Source organism: Melopsittacus undulatus, chromosome 4, assembly GCF_012275295.1.
Source record: "Melopsittacus undulatus isolate bMelUnd1 chromosome 4, bMelUnd1.mat.Z, whole genome shotgun sequence".
NCBI lineage: Eukaryota > Metazoa > Chordata > Aves > Psittaciformes > Psittaculidae > Melopsittacus > Melopsittacus undulatus.
The window spans coordinates 11,951,011-11,968,288 of NC_047530.1; the positions used below are offsets into that span (position 1 = coordinate 11,951,011).

The 17,278-nt window shown below is 43.6% G+C and overlaps 1 protein-coding gene across 1 annotated transcript in view; it reads right to left on the reverse strand.

Moving 5' to 3' along the window:
- Window positions 1-17,278, reverse strand: part of MDGA2 (MAM domain containing glycosylphosphatidylinositol anchor 2) — a 361,344-nt gene that overhangs the window by 313,752 nt on the left and 30,314 nt on the right. The window lies entirely within an intron of this gene.

Consider the following 17,278-nt stretch of genomic DNA (forward strand, 5'->3'; position numbering starts at 1 on the left):
ATAACAGCTTATGGTTATATCCCTCCCAAGTATATCTGTACTTGTACAGAGAAGACACAGACTCCCTTAGGAATTGCACCTGCAGAAAATATTTCAAGACCAGAGGAAATCACTCCTTTCCCCTTCCCTGCATCCTCCAGAACACTCAGGCCACCTTTAATCTCACCTGTAGCTCTAAGTAGGCAGAATAAGGCATCAGCAACCTGATTTAAACCCTGTGATTATGCACATCTCCTGCTTTTCCCAGTACTATGCTTTCTGCTATACTGGAGTGCTGAAGGAAGAACTTAGAGATCAACTGCCCATATACCATTCCTCCCAGAAGCACTACTGAAAAATATCATTAACTGCTGTCATGAGGAGATTACATTATGGAACACTGGACTGTGACATCTGGAGGTTACCAGCTGAAGTCTAAGGCCTTTGACATTTATGTAATACTACTTAACATCCAGTACACTTCTAGGACATGCAGAACTCCATGAGACAAATCTCTATCTTCCAACCTCTCTTGCCATCCTGCTAACATTTCAGCTGAAATAAAATACAAAGTGCTCCAAAAGGTTTCTCACATTCCACTAAGCAAACAATACACCCTCATTCACACTCTCCTCAAAGAAAAGATCCTGATGTCACCTACCATAAGGGAAAAATCAACACAAGAACCAAGAGCAGATTCACAACCTGGGTGCTCAGAGTCCATCAGCACAGCTCAGATATCAGCAAGTAATCGTCAAACATCAACGAATGTTTTCCTAGTGTGAGTCTGCTGACTACTTGTCAGACTGAGAAAACATCAAAAATCAACTGCAATTCATTTGGAACAGGACTTAAGAGTGCATACTGAAAAAGTCTAGAAAGGGTGTATATGCATATGCATGCACATGCCTGCATATATATAATATCGATGTATATAAAAAGTATGTCTAATGAAAACATGCCCGCAGCTGCATTTTACAGATAATCTGACTGAAATGTGGGAGTCAGCCATTAAAATCAAGAGAAGCCAAGGAAAGAAACATACCCAGTGTATGTATAAGGAAATTACAATATGGAAACACATCCCTCAGAGGATGATGAGGGGAGAAATTGTTGCAAGTAAAATTGCAGACACCCATTGCATGCTTTTTTAGCCATATATATAATTTCCAAACATAAGAGAAGAAAATGCTATCTAAGTCAACAAAGACAAGGTAACTGAGGATCTCGGGGGAGAACTGGAGTTACAGGCTGCTGCTTTACGACGTTTTTTTCAATCAACTCACAAACTAGACATACGTTATCACTGCAATTAAACCACTTTCCTGTATTTCATTCAAACTGTTTTTTCCCCACAAAGCCTATGCTCTTTGGGGTTGTCTGAATACACACAAAAAAACCCCAGCAACCACACACACACAATCACCATCAGCAGTTATCAGAGTATCACTTTCTTCTGAGCCCTATTAGCAATGTGCTAGCTGCTGCCTACACAATATGAACAGGCCTGAAGTTCTGAAGTGGAGGGGTCTAAAACCTATTGATGAGTTTAGTGGGAATTAGGTACTTATATACCCTGGTGGGCAACACTGAGAGGGTGTCAAGTCCCGGGAACTGCAAGAGTCATGAATGGTGTTCACAAGAGTTGCTCTCTTGCTTTCATCAACAGTTTCTTGGAAAACTCTGTTCATTTTCCTTGACCAATTGTGTCAGAAATAAAACCTTTTAACTAAAAATAGCTGGGCCGGAATACTTGCTAATTTTAGAGGGTGCATTTGTGGAGACGTAATAAAAAGACCAGCAAGCAGCACAAATGTGTTTCACTCATGCTAATAACCGAGTAGAACATTACACAGAATGACAACCATAAAATCATCCAACTACCTTTCTGTACCTAGCAAAGAACCTGCTCTCCATATAACAAATATATTCATTTACAGCTCAAGATAGACTGAGAAAGTTGGGGCTATTCAGCCTGGAGAAGAGAAGGCTGCATGGAGACCTCATAGCAGCCTTCTGAAGGGAGCCTAAAAGGATGCTGGAGAGGGACTCTTCATGAGGGACTCTTCATTAGGGACTGTAGTGATAGTACAAGGGGTAACGGGTTCAAACTTAAACAAGGGAAGTTTTGATTGGATATAAGGAAGAAATTCTTTACTGTTAGGGTGGTGAGGTGCTGGAATGGGTTGCCCAGGGAGGTTGTGAATGCTCCATCCCTGGCGATGCCCAAGGCCAGGTTGGCCAAAGCCTTGAGTGGCATGGTTTAGTGTGAGGTGTCCCTGCCCATGGCAGGGGGGTTGGAACTAGATGATCTTAAGGTGCTTTCCGACCCTAACTTTTCTATGATTCTATGATTCTAAGATATCCATTGTTCTGCATGGCCTCTGCATGAAAAATGAGTCTTAATTTTTTGACATTACAGGATTTTTTTTATGACTTGATTCAAACTATTTCTAGCAAATGTTCCCTGGCAGTACATCTAGGGCCACTTGCAGAGGTTGCTAGGCTGTGACACTATAGAAACCACCAAGTGAAATGATGTCTGCCCCTTCCATTCCATTGGCAGAGGTTGGTCCTCCCATCTTCTGCACATGCTCTCAGCCATCCCCCTAGCTTTCTGTTGACCAAAAGACTGCAGCAAAAATCCAGCTCTGGTGAGTTTGTCCCTTGGAAGGTTTTGTTCTTGAATTCAACTGAGCTACAGCTTCACAAGGAACGCTGTAAATCTGTCTTCAGGGGCTGGACACTAGTCTGAATTTTGTGATCTTCAAGTGCCAAATGCTTTATCTAAAACACCAGGAGAGAGGATTTCTTGTGGGATCTGTGAAGCACTCCAGGGACATGTCGCAGACCCATGGTTCACCAGGGCAAGCTGGACACTAAATAAGAGTCTCATAGGCACAGTCGGTGCCTCTTCAGCAAGGACCTACACTCACACCACTACCCCAGTTAAATTCCATCTAGGTCAGAGGTGGTTCCCACCCAGCCCTGCTTGAGCAGGGAAGTCTGAGGTCATCAGTAAAAAAGGCAACAGACAATAGGACGTGTTCAAGATCAGGTTAGATGGGGCTTTGAGCAACCTGGTCTAGTGGAAGGTGTTCCTGTCTATGGCAAGGGGGCTGGAAACAGACAAGCTTTTTTCCTTCCCAACATAAACCATTCTCTGATTCTATGATTTGTTGGGAAGCAGACCTGGACATCTTCCTTGTTCATCAGCTGAGGACACCCGTGCTCTTGAGGTTGCAACCCATACTGCAATTTAAGAGAATAGCCTGTTTTATTTCCTTCTAATGGATATTATTTAAGAAAGAATGAGCAAGCAATCAAATATACACTAAGCAAGTATGTTTACAAGCTAATTCAAGATAGAACAGAATGATTATCAAGTTGTGGTCATAACTGAGACTGAAGCTACTAAGTTTAAATAGCTCTAAATCATCAAACCACCAAATGAACACCACACATAATCAAACTGAGTTATGAAGTCGAAAATGAAATTATTCAGCACCGGTCTCACTGTGGCAGAATGCAAGAGAGGAAGCAAATATTTTAAACCTGAGACCAAGTCAAAAGACCCCTTGGATAAGGAGGCTCCAGCGTCCCTTCAGCACTCAGCACATTTGAGAGCACCATCAAAAGTTACTTGCCATTCAAATGTCTGACTTACTCAAACACTCTAAAAATTATTTTACTCATGGCAATTATTCTAGCCAATACAGTATTTCACTAAATATCCTTTTTTAATAGTTTTGTTGTTGTTGTTGTTTTAATTTAAAAAACAAACAAACAAAAAAAAAAACCTAGTACACAACCATCGTTTGACCTCAAACTCCTAGGTGTTAGACAAGCATAAGTCCTTGTCATGATTAAGTGATTAAAGTTCTCTCAGGCACAGATGAAGTTTGCCATGTTTCATGTGCTGGAAAACACCCACTCAGCCCCCTTGATGAGGCTAAGAAAAACTCTCAAAATGTAAACAGAAAAAGATATTAAGGAAAAAAAAAAAGGTAAAACTAAAATCTAAAAAATAAATCATCCTCTCAATGGGCTGTGTAACTCCTAATTTGGTAAGCTGCCTATGTCAGGCTGAGATCTAACCAATTTTTATGTCCTTTAGCAACAGCCTCATCTGGGAGCAAAGCAACCTCAGTACCAGACTGAGCCTCAGCTTTGACGTGTTGTCACAGCCCCAGACACATGACTCTACTCTAGATTCCTCCTCTGTGAAACAAGAATTTCTTCCATAAAACATTTTAACATACGCAGACAAATCACTACAGTACTGCTACAATAGCACTGTATTTATCACTGCACTGGATGGACACTGTTCTTGAAATACTTCACAATTTTTTAGTATAAGATGGCATTTACTGTGAGGGTGGTGAAGCACTGGCACAGGTTGCCCAGAGAAGCTGTGGCTGCCCCATCCCTGGCAGTGTTCAAGGCCAGGGTGGACAGGGCTTGGAGCAACCTGCTCTAGTGGAAGGTGTCCCTGTCTGTGGCAGAGGGTTGGAACTGGATGATCTTTAAGGTCTCTTCCAACCCAAACCATCTTATGATTCTATGATTCCAGATGTCAGACAGACCTGACCCTGTTCCAACAGCTATAAATACCAACTGCTTTCTAGAACAAGCACATTCAGCCTTGCCCACATCAAATACTAAACCTTAGCAAAAAGGCAACCTCCACACCACATCCTGCTCTCCATTTCTGCTGTCTCCAGCATTTTAAGCCCAAGGCTCAAGCCCACCACAAGCAAAAGCCCAGGAATAGCTACTTGCAATATCATTAACTCTATTCAAAAAATACCTGCAGAAAATTTAATGGTCATGACAAATCAGCACTAGGGAACAAAAGAATAAAGAAGAAAACAAACCCATCTTCCCTGAATGCTGTGCATAAAAGAGTCTACTACAGGTATACATAAAACCATGTGTTTTTAAACTGTACTTGTATTTATATGAGTAAGTAAAAGCAATAGTTCACAAGAAGCCTCCCAGCAGTGTAACAACAGGACAGGTTTCCCTTCACCCTCCCCAGGCAGGCAACAGCTGAGCAGCCAGCCCGCGGCAAGGCAGAGTACAGGCGACAGTTGACATTTTATTAACAGCGTCATTAAAATAAACAGGAGTGCATCCAAGCAAACAATCCCCAATCAATAGCAGAGTTTAAATTAAGATCTCAGCTATGTTGGAGAGGTGGGGCAGGGCTGAAAAGCAGCCAAAGCAGCATGGCATGGAGGTGATATCCTTGCCCTGGAGACAATGCCTGACTCGCATCCCCACTCCGAGTAAATGACAAGTTAAAGATAAAAAGAGCCCAGAAACACAACACAATGTGCTGCAGATGAACAATCACCGTGTCACAGTAGGACAAAGCAGGGGGATGGATGCAGACATTTGTACAAGCTCTTAGGCATGATCCAGGACGATAGATTTAGATTAGATACTAGGAAGAAGCTCTTCCCTGTGAGGGTGGTGAGGCACTGGCACAGGTTGCCCAGAGAAGCTGTGGCTGTCCCATCTGGGGAAGTGTTCAAGGCCAGGCTGGACAGAGCCTTGGGCAACACGGTCTAGTGGAAGGTATCTCTGCCCATGGCAGGGAGCTGGAACTACATGATATTTTGTTATCCCTTCCAACCCAAACCATTCTGTGATTCTACGATCACGGCTCTGCTGGAGGTGCTGACAGCATTCCCACCCACTGCCCTGAGATCAGAGCTTCATCCCCTGTAAAGGACTGCACTGTAAAGGACTGGAACTCTGCAGAGTGGTGGTCAGCTTTGGGAGCAACGCTTTATCTCCTTGCCCTCTACACAGCATGTGCATCCCCTTCACATTGCCTTCGGCTCCCCTCTCCATTTCCAAACTATTTGCAGCAGTCGAAAAAGTGTCAGGGAAGTTTCCTGTGCAGCACTAAGAGCCCCAAACTGTCATCCTTTTGCCCAGATTTCTCCTCCAGTAACACTTCTCCATAGCACTTGCAGACCCATATCCAGGAGGCACAGTGCAGGAAAGGGCTGCCCTTTCTCTCACCCAGGACAGTTTACAAAACACCCTCCATCTGTGAACTGCATGAATTATTTCAGCAGCAAAACGTTTGCTCTTCAGAAGTATGTTTCTGACGCAAGTAATCAGTTACAAATCATCTCTTGCAGAGATAGCTCAGCAACACAGACAAGTGAATTCCTCCCACAGGCAGGGAAATCACACTGAACCTGTTTGTGGCTGAAACTTCCCCAAATTGGACTCTCCTTCCTCTCCTACTGCCCCATGCCACTGTGAAATGAATAAACTCAACCTCATAGCAGCATCCTGAGGACAAAACCCACAGGTAGCCATGCAAAGGACCAGTGTTCCAAGGACAATGGATGAAGTTGAGTGGCATCATTTGGGATAACCGGTTTTCCTCCTGTGTACAGCAATTGCTCCCACCCTACCCTCCACCTCATGTGTAGCTCAAAACAGGTATTCATCACACATTAAAAGTTAATTCCAGTCCTATATAGAGTCTCAGGTAGCAAACTGGCTAGTAGAAACTGCAATTCCAAGCACACTGTGTCCCTTACCAGCTGTCAGGAGATACAAAGGCATTTGCTCTTGCCTCAGAAGAGCACTACCAGATTGAATCAAATGGACATTAACCATCACCTAAAAAGGATAGTGGGGATGCAACTAAAAATACTCTTTAGATTACAAAATTTATTACATCTTGCAGTAATATCAAGGTGCTGTAGCACGCTGTGTACCCACTCTGATCCAAAGCTGACTTCATCAACATGACCGGGATATTTTGCTACAGCAGATCAGGACTAGGGCATTTCAAAGGGCACATGCCCTGGTGAATTACAATTGATTAGCACTCCACCAAATTAAAAGCACAACAAAATAAAAACCCAAAACATTAGCTAATTTGCTGTTAGAGTAAATCAAGCTGTGCTACGTTATATCACTGCTTTATCAAAGGACAGAGTTTTCTAAAGAAAAAGCCCCACGCACCAACACAGAGCATGCACACTAATTCCACTAGCCCACTGGCATTCATTTTATCCTTTTTCTAAACAGCAGCGAGTCTCAGCTTGCATCTCCAATATTCATTTATCATCTTTTACTGACTTTGTTCAACCGAACATGAAGTGATTAAAACTTCAGAACTGCTCTTTTAAAAACTGAGGCATCTTTTTCATCTGCCAAGGTTGAACAGTTTGGCTGCCAACTAAGTTAAACAAAACATCAGGAAGATTTTAGGTAGGCAGAATATAACAGTCCACACTGGATTTTGGCCAAGTTACTAAAAGTGACCCCACCACATTTCTAAATTGCCATCTGGTCCCACAGGCAAGAACAGCACACTCATCTGCTAGGCCAGAGTAAAATGGATGGCATACAGCCTGCACTTAACTTGCAATTAAATTTTCAGTGGCTAATTAAGCAATATTGCAAACATAAGCACCCATGTTCCTTGTCTTGGCAAAGAAAGGGAGATGTGACTCTTAAGAGGATCTACAGGGGGAAAACCCATTAGAGTGGTGGCTTTTACAGTCATCCCTTCACTGACTTAGGGATTGCAACTTTGTCAGATGAGGGTGAAGATGCTGGTTGGTCAGTTGGGGCTGGACCTGCTGGCCATGACAGAGGTCAGCTGCAGCAGGGATCCCAAACTGGCTGGCTCTGGTGCAGGCATTTCAAGTTAGATGGGACAGATTAAGCTTAAATACTCAAGCACATGGAAATCCTGGATGATTCCTGAAGTAAACTCTGGATGAATGTCATGAAAGTTTGCTGCATAGTGTACCCTCATATTTGTAATAAATACACTCTAATTCTCACAGCAAAGGTATAATAGCCTACACACACTGCTGTGTTTCCTCTTTTCTGCAACCCCCGTAGACCTTGCGCATCCAGGAGCAGAGCTTTCTGCCCATCCTCAGAAGGAGAATCAGACCCAGAAGCAGCACAGCACCAACACAAGCTTCGCAAATAGAGCAAAATCTGCCAGGAAAGCCACCACCAGCTTCATCAAGCAGCAGAGTGATACAGAGAAAACCTGGTTCTGTCAGCAAGGCCAGCAGGTCTGAATTGAGCACAGAAGATGCTGATCCAGATGAAGAAAACATTTTTTTTTTTCTAAGATCAGCATGCTAAATATTCCTTTTTTTTTGGTCAGCAATGTCAATGAAGGTGCAGGCTAACTGAGGCAGAAGGTGAGAAAGGCCCTCTGGGTCTGTATCCCCCACTAGAGGTGTCAACATGCAGGTTTGGGGTAGTCACACAGATTGCTTTTGCTTGTACTGACATCATGGCCACACAGCCCATCACATCAAGATCTTAGTACCCAGTCAGAACAGATAGACATCCCCAGCCTCAAAGCACAGCCTGTCACATTAGAAATGGTCTTGTGCTTTGGAAATGAAACAAAAGTGTCCCCATTTCTTGCTTCAGTGGCTTACAAACTGAGAGGTGTATTGAATGGGAACATAATGCCACCACCAAAACACTTATTTCCCTGAAAACAGTCTTCAGACCATGGAACTGATGTTTTTCAGTAATACTCAGTAATAATGAAAACATCTCTGTATGATTAACACTGCTTCCAGCATAAATCCAAAACACAGCCCCATACCAGCTACCGTGAAAAAAAAAATTAACTCTATCCCAGCCAAAGCCAGTACATTATCCAACCCCTTATTCCATACCACTTACGTGATGCACAGGTCCTCCAAATACTATCCAATATAAACTCATTAACCACAATCCCTTCTTCCATCCTTTGGCATAATACAAACCCTGCACCAATATGGCCTTACCCACAGCCACAGTCCCTCCAGGGGTGTACCTGCTCCAACATGGCTTACCCATGGCCACATGCTTTGAGGTGCTTCAGCATAACCTCATGCATAGCCATTGAAGTTTCAGAGTGCACCTGCTGCAGCATGGACTTATTCACAGCCACAAATACTTTAAGGTGTACCTTCTCCAGCATGGACTTAAACTATAGTTTCCTCAGAGATATACCTGCTGTGGCACAAACAATCACAGCCCTTTCAAGATGTATCTGCTTTATCCTAGATTTATACACAGCCACAGACTCTTTGGGGTGTCCTGCTCCCACATGCTTACACTGGAGTTCCAGCCTGACCAGTACATCAGGACAGAAACATCAGTGATGTCCCAGCCATATGCCAGCCCAGGCACATCACCAATCATTTTATCAGAACATTCCCAGACACAGCAGAGTAAGATGATAAGCAGTGCAGCACCACAGCAAGCAGCAAAAGCAAAAAGCAGCTGCTAACAAGCACTAGACTCTAATTCACAGTACAGCAAGCAATCCCCCTGGCAATTAATAGCTAAAGAGCAATAACAGCCATAAATTCTATCTAGAATGTTCCAATCAGAACTGTCGTTATCTCAAACCCTTCCAGCCCCATGCTGGGCACCATAAAAAGCCTGTCATGGTTTAACCTCAGCCAGCCACTAAGCCCCATCCAGCCACTCACTCACACTCCCTCCTTCCCACCACCAGGGGGATGGGGGAGAAAATTTGACGGGTAGAAGTGAGAAAACTCATGGGTTAAGATAAAGTCAGTTTAATAGGTAAAACTGACTATTATAAATAGCAAAAGCCATGCACACAAGCGAAGCAAAACAAGAATTGCATGACATCATATGATGCCCTTGACTCTGTTTCCAGCACTGCTCAGCAAGAAGAAAAACATCCTCTGTGATCAACTCTGTTTCCAGCACAAATCCAAAATGTAGCCCCATACTAGCAACTATGAAGAAAATTAGCTGTATCCCAGCCAAAACCAGCACAAGTCAAGGACAGGTTAAAAAAAGATGCAGCAGTCTAATTTCTTTTTTCCTCCCCCTCCAGTAGATAATAAAAATTTCAAATATAAAATATCTACTTCACTAACTTTGTTATACAAAGCATATTTGAAAAGAACATGTTATTATCATTTCAAAGCAGAGTAAATGCAAAGATTTAAGCCTGGGTTATTAGAAGATGCGATCGAAGGTTTGCAAATGCTGCAACATACAGAAAGCATTTTTATAGCAAAAATAAACATACAGCATATGTCAAGAGGAATGGCAAGAGTATATCCTGAATATACATGGGAACTAAACAGTAAGAATGAATCCTTGGGACTCTGTGCTTAAGCCATGCTACTGCTGAAGCACATGGGCTGTTTGGTACTGCCAATCAAGATGATGAATCAACAATAGCTGCTTCCAGCCAAAATTCGGCATCTGGAGATGAGTAAAGGTATCTGCATCCATATCAGCAGTGTCCAGCATGTTTGCAAAGCATGAGGAGACTAACCACTGGATTTAGGTACTAGAGGGGCTCAGGTTAGGTTTGCCAACAGCACATATGCCATTGACCAAGAAGGCACTGAAGTGTTCTCTCCAAAGCAAGTATTTTCCCACCTGCTGCATGAAAGACACCACTGCATCCTTCCTTCCCCTCTTTGAGGAAGATCAACCAGGAGATCCTGGGGCAGTCATGCTCCTGTCAAACCTCTGCACTCACGCATTCAAGAGCTTGCACCAGCTCTCTGGCCAAGCCCACAACACACAGCATGATTACTAGCTACAGCAACATCTGCACTAAAAGATTTTCTGGCAGCCATCTCTTTCCTTCTTGAAAACACCAGGCCCTAACAGCCCACCCACCTTTTCCTCTACTGTTTCCCAAGTACTTTGATGACAAATTGGCTATGGGCACTATCTCAGGAGACCTAAGTGGAAGATTGTGCAGGTCTCCTATGGAAAGGATTTGGATCCAATATTGATATGCAGCATCATCTCCAAGTTTGTCACAGAACAGCACGAGCTTCACCTCAAATGTATGTGCCTGCTACCTCCCCAGTGTTGTTCACATGGCTGGACAGGAACTACACCCTCAGAATGATTCATCCATCAAAGTCCTAAAATATTTGAACCAAAGATATCCCACCCATCATTCTCTGACAGACCAGCACCTGGCATGGGACACCACAGTCACGCCTTGCAAACTGCATGTTCCCCACACACAATCCACAAATGAGCAAATAGTAATAGGACAAGGGAGCATAGCTTTAAACTGAAAGAAAAGAGAATTAGATCAGGTATTAGAAGGAAGTTCTTCCCTGTGAGGGTGGTGAGGCACTGGCACAAGGTGCCCAGAAAAGCTGTGGCTGCCCCATCCCTGGTTCAAGTGTTCAAGGCCAGTTTGGATGGGGCTTTGAGCAACCTGGTCTATGGGAAGGCATCCCTCCCTGTGGCAGAAGGACTGGGGACTAGATGGTCTTTAAAACCACTTCCAATCCAAACCATTCTGTAATTCTATAATTTCTAGGTTTGGAATTGAATGATCAAAATGGTTCTTTTTCTGTTAATTGCATTACACTTTTATCAAATGATGGAGGGATGGAGGAAGACTCCTAACAGCTTTGTGTCTCAGTTGCAAGGCTGAGGATGCACAACTAGAGGCAGACCTGCTGCTGTAGCTCAAGACAGCATGAGGCTTTTCTAGTCTGCTTCCTACCACAAAAGTGTGGAAACGCTCTTTTCAGGAAACTTCCTCCTCCTGCACATCTCCAGGCTTTCTCACTCAAGCTGTGCAGACGAGCCAAGGACAATGGAGCTTTAAACAATCTCAACAAGAAGGATCCTCTCTCCCATCCATCCCCATCGGCACTAATTAATCCAAAGCCATCTGCGCAGAGGGCTGCAGCGCTGCCACATGAGAAGATCCAAAGCCAGCCTGGGAGCCGTGAACATGTGCTCAGGGAAGAAGGAAGACGTAGTTAGGTTCAGTGCTGCAGCCTTCCTGCTGCCAGCAGTGGAGGAGGCAGCTTGGCACCAGCAGCTGAGACACAGGCAGCCACCCACAGGCACCACGCACCCCACTGAGGAGCTCAGCATCCCCAAGGAAGCAAGCCTTCTGCCCTGGCAGCAGCACATGTTCCTATGCACACTGCAGAGCCAGCTCTTGTGCTCCAGGATCATCCCTGGGTCCAGCCCACCATGAAGAAGCTGGTATCCCCAGCTGCCCTCACCCAGCAGACTGTGAGCTTTTTGGGGCAGACAGTGCTTACAGCACTGTCACCAGAACAAATTAAAGTATGGTCACTATTAAAGAAATTAATACAATATGAAGAAAACTTGATTTGGAGGGAGATATTATCCTCATGGAAATCTCAGATCCAGGCAGAGCTCAGCCACTGTACAGCACAAGTGCATAAATTCATCACAGGCAGACTGCTGATTTGACTAAACCAGCTTTAGTTTACACTGGAGCTGATCCATCTGTCCCATGCCAGAGAGTTATGGCTCATGTCGAATTCAACTTTGCCACTCCATAAATTTCAGGAGAAGGAGTCTCAGGTGGGTAACCTTCACTTTTCAATGTATTCCCTGTGCATAAGCAATGGAAGGCAGCTGTGCAGAGGACAGCATGCAGAGGCAGGCAGAGGGCATGAAGGCAAAACAGCTCAACACAACAGGGAAGAAACATGGCAAAGCTGATGCCTTTGACATGTACCTCTCACACTGTTACAGTACTCAAGTTTTGCTTCTGTATCTACCATTTGCAATTTAAAACATGGCACTCAGCTATGCAAATCTGTATTTGAAAGAGACAAGAGATAAACAAGTGTTATGGAGGCTCTCAAAGAGCATCTTGAAACTTTGATAGTAAATTTTTAAGCATATGCAAATATGGGAACAAATGATGTGGTGAGCTTGCATATAGAGGTATGTATGATGCAGGTCCTGTATGCACTACCATCTTACTGTTTCACTGACTGTGTGCTCCATAAAGATTGTGTAAAGGGAAGGGTCTACTGATATATGCAAAATAGAGTTTACAATGAATAAAGTAGATCTTTTTTGTTATAATTTACAATTATCACTTACAAATATCCATAATTTTAATGGCATGCATCTACATGAGTCATTTTTAGTCAGTCTCTCTCCTAATCTCAGTTTAATTTCATTTTTCCAGGAATCTGAATAAAAACATCCACTCTTTTCAAGAATGACAGCAGTGAGGGGGAAAGCTTTCATAAAAAGAAACCTAGTGATTTTTCCCATGTTTTTTGATCAACTCTGCTTATATATGGTTGGACTTGATGATCTTAAAGGTAGTTTCCAACCTAGTTAATTCTATGATTTACAGTTCTATAACCACCACATTCCTGATGGACCACAGAGATGTGCAGGCCCCACCCTTCAGGCATACACACAGAAACTACCTGGAAAGACACATCTGTATAGTGAATTAAAGTGCTCACACACTGCGGAGCTCCTGCAGCATCTCAAACCCTGTGTCAATGCTTCCTGAACTAAACACAGCTGCTTGGGAGTATTTGTCAGCACTTCAGTGTCCTCCCCTGCATTTATGGACCTCTGTTCTTCAGAGACACCCATCGTCTCCTCCCACTTTCAGCCCTCTTTAAAGTTCTCTTTGTCACAGACATTAGTAGTAGCCAACATAAGCTTCAGGTAAAAGCCAAGTTTGGAGGAAAATTACTGTGTTAAATTAGGGGAAAGAAGATTGCACTAGCAGGTTATTTTGGGGGATTTCACTGATCTTTTAATAGTCTGGAGTTAAGTAAAAAGTCATTCTGGAGTCAGCTCAGGGAAGATCATGAAGTATCTCCCACTTGCATCAGAGTTACATCTACAGTTACAATTTCTAAAGAACATTTTCTTTTTTCATGGCCACAGCTTCCTGGGACAGCCATGCTCTGCATCCCCCAAACAGTGGCTTCCAAATCACATCGGGCCTCAGAAGAAGCAGGAAGTGGTGGCAACGTGATGAACAGTCAAGATTACCCTGAACCTCCTCTTGTGGACCAGCAGACCGGTCTGCTCATCTAACCACCTGAAGACATCACACATGACAAAAGATGTTATACCCACATTTAGAGTTATAAACCTGACTCATTAACCCCACAATACATTCTAGTGAAGATACAAGTGTTTCAATTATCCTAATTAGGCTGAGAGACATTTTGCAAGATGTGCACATCAGTTTTCACATACCTTTAGACTGGGCTTCATGCTTTTCAAGTGTAAATTCTTCAGCTCTTGGAAGTTTGCTGTGTCCAGCTCCCCCATGCCTGGGGAGATGCTCTAGGAGAGCACCAAACCCACTCGCAGAGCTGTCAGCACTAGCAAAATCTGTGGCCAGAAAGGCCATCACATTACTGACAAAGGCAAATGAGATGGCATCTGTTTTCCACCACATAAAAAGAACACCCAAAATCCGACTTTGGAAAAAGCAAGATGAACTCCCTTCACAAGGATGATCAGGGGACTGGAGCACCTCCCATATGAAGATAGGATGAGAAAGTTGGGGCTGTTCAGCCTGGAGAAGAGAAGGCTGTGTGGAGACCTCATAGCAGCCTTCCAGTATCTGAAGGGGGCTTTCATAAGGATGCTGGGGAGGGACTCTTCATGAGGGACTGTAGTGACAGGGCAAGGGGTAAAGGGTTCAAACTTAAACAGGGGAAGTTTAGATTGGATATAAGGAAGAAATTCTTTACTGTTAGGGTGGTGAGGTGCTGGAATGGGTTGCCCAGGGAAATTGTGAATGCTCCATCCCTGGCAGTGTTCAAGGCCAGGTTGGACGAAGCCTTGTGTGGCATGGTTTTGTGTGAGGTGTCCCTGCCCATGGCAGGGGGGTTGGAAGTGGATGATCTCAAGGTCCTTTCCAACCTTAACTATTCTATGATTCTATGTTAAGGAATCATCAGTGTCACACTGCCACACCACATGCTGGGCACATGTTAGGTACTGAAGCCATCTCTGGCTGCAATTAACACCCAAACCCTACCTAGAAGTGGGAGAGAGTCTATGGAAGACCTGATTTCAGAGATTTGAAATTTTTTAGGCAGGAACATGATGGATGGAGCCAGTTTTAGGTACAACCCATAAAGAGGGTAAAAAAAATTGTGTCCAGAGGAAACAAAAAAACCCATGCTTGCTGGACAGGGCAATCACTTCAATTTATACCATTCTCTATGCCCAGAGATTAAATGGGATTACAGGGAGTGGCTGCAGATGTGCAGAGAGATAACATAAGAGGGCCTGGGAGCATTTACTCATTCAAATATTAAATTGGTACCACTTGCTTAGACTGTAGCCATCAAACCATGTGTTTGTGCATGGGCTGCTGTTAGCTTATATATGAGGTCTGCGACCTCCAAAAGTGTAAAAATGTCTTTTGCTGCATGTGTATTTGTGGCTTGCTGTGTATACTGAGAATTTGTTTCTCACAGACATGTAAATTGTAGGAATAATATTTAGCAACTGTTATCACAGTGAAAAATGAAATAAAGTCTTAAAATCCCAGCATATTTAAATACGAGGACTCTGACCTCTAATTGGGCACTGAATACTAATCAAGCATTCCCATCGCTGGAGCCTGCCAAATCAACACTAGCAGCAAACAGCCACAGTAGCCTAAAACAACTTCTTGGTAGGGTTCAGAACCACCTGCAGAAGGTCCAACCCAACACACACAGGTCAATAGGGCCTGGCTGAGCCCCTCATGTTCACAGCACACAGGGACACTCAGAAACATACATCAGCATCATGTCACCATGCTCTGGTCCTGGTGATAATAAAGTAGGGGTCCTCCACTATCTGGACCTGCTAATAGGTGTGCAACCTCCCCACTGTCTCCCCAGGGGGACCTTGCAGCCCTTCTGCCACCATTAATATAAGCATTATGAAAAATTAGATTATAGTAGCTGCTTCTGTAGCTCTGATGAATGTTCACATACCCTGAATTAGCAGTTACTTGACTAGTATTTGTTTTTATTTATTTGTTGTTCTGGGAATAACATTACCACCCTGCAGCACTGTCTGCTGACAGGTGATTTTATGGCTGTCACTAGCAGCAGTGACAAACTAATGCCTCCAAAACCCAGGAAGAGAGACACAAGGTGTTACACGTGGAGGTTAAGCAGAACCAGAACTGCAGATGCATCTCTTAGGAGGTTGCTGGGTTTTTTTCCTCCTCCACAAGTCATTAATGAGCAGCTGGATCCTACAGTGATAAGATGCAGAAATTAGCAGTTGTATATTCTGAGCAGCATCGTGGTCCTGTGGTGTGTCTGGATAGCAAGGGGCACCTGTGGCTACATGGCTGGCTGGGTTCCTGCCCAACAACCACTCCAGTGCCACCACTGCTAATGATGAAATGAAGCCCAAACAACCTGGATCAAGCATCTTTTTCATTTTCAGTTCACATTTAAAATAATAGGAGAGAAAATACCACAGAATTAAGAAAAAAGAATGTATCAAACAATATTTCTGCTCTGTGTGGATGAATGGAGATCTGGAGAATGCAATTTGTACTTAACTGAATACTACAGTAGTATGAAGTTGGAGGGTTTGAACCAAGGCTGCTTGAACAACCTTCCTTTCCCCAACTTCTAATTCTTCAGCTTTACAGCTGGCTGAGACTGTAGGAGTTGTCAGAGATTGGAAGTGGGTACGTTCTCATGTGCACACACACATACTATCTCACCTTGCAGAGATGCAATTGGGAAAAACACAGGTCTCAGGAAGTCATCAACTCCAAAGGTGAAGGGCATATGCATAAGCAGACAAGGAAAAAGTTTAAACACACACACTTTTAAACCCCATGATGCCAGAGTGCTGTCCTGACTGTAATTACTGCAGAAGAGGCTGAAGCCACATTGATGATTTCGAGTACAACCACATACTTGTGGACACTCCTCTATCAAACAGAAATTGCCAAGCCCAGCAACACCAATGATGAAACAGAAAATCTGTTCTCTCAGCATGCATGTAAGGGCATGTTTCCAAGCAAGGGTAAGGCTCCACCAGACCCAACTGAAGGGCTAAAGCTGGATTACTTGTAGTCCAGTCAGCACCTGTGATTGTTCAAAAGTTAATGGGCTCATACCAAAGATAACTGGGTTTAGTTCTGATGTGCAACGGCCAAGCGGTGCTGACCAATGTCTCATCTGTCATTGACAGAGGACTGGAATGTAACATGCTAAGTGGGCATGTATATATTTACATTATCCATCCACAGAGCTGAATGGCAAGTTGGGTTTTTTCGTTGCCACTGTCACAAGTCAGCCATAGCCACACAATGCAAAACACAAAATACCCAAGAAAATATAGGATTATTAAAAAAAAACCAAAAACCACACACACAAAAACAGCCTTTCTATAAATTCTTAACAAGGAAGAGCTCCTAATAAAGCCTTCCTATGTTTTTCAGATAGCCCCATTTGTTTTGCTTATCTTAAAGAAACTTAAAGCT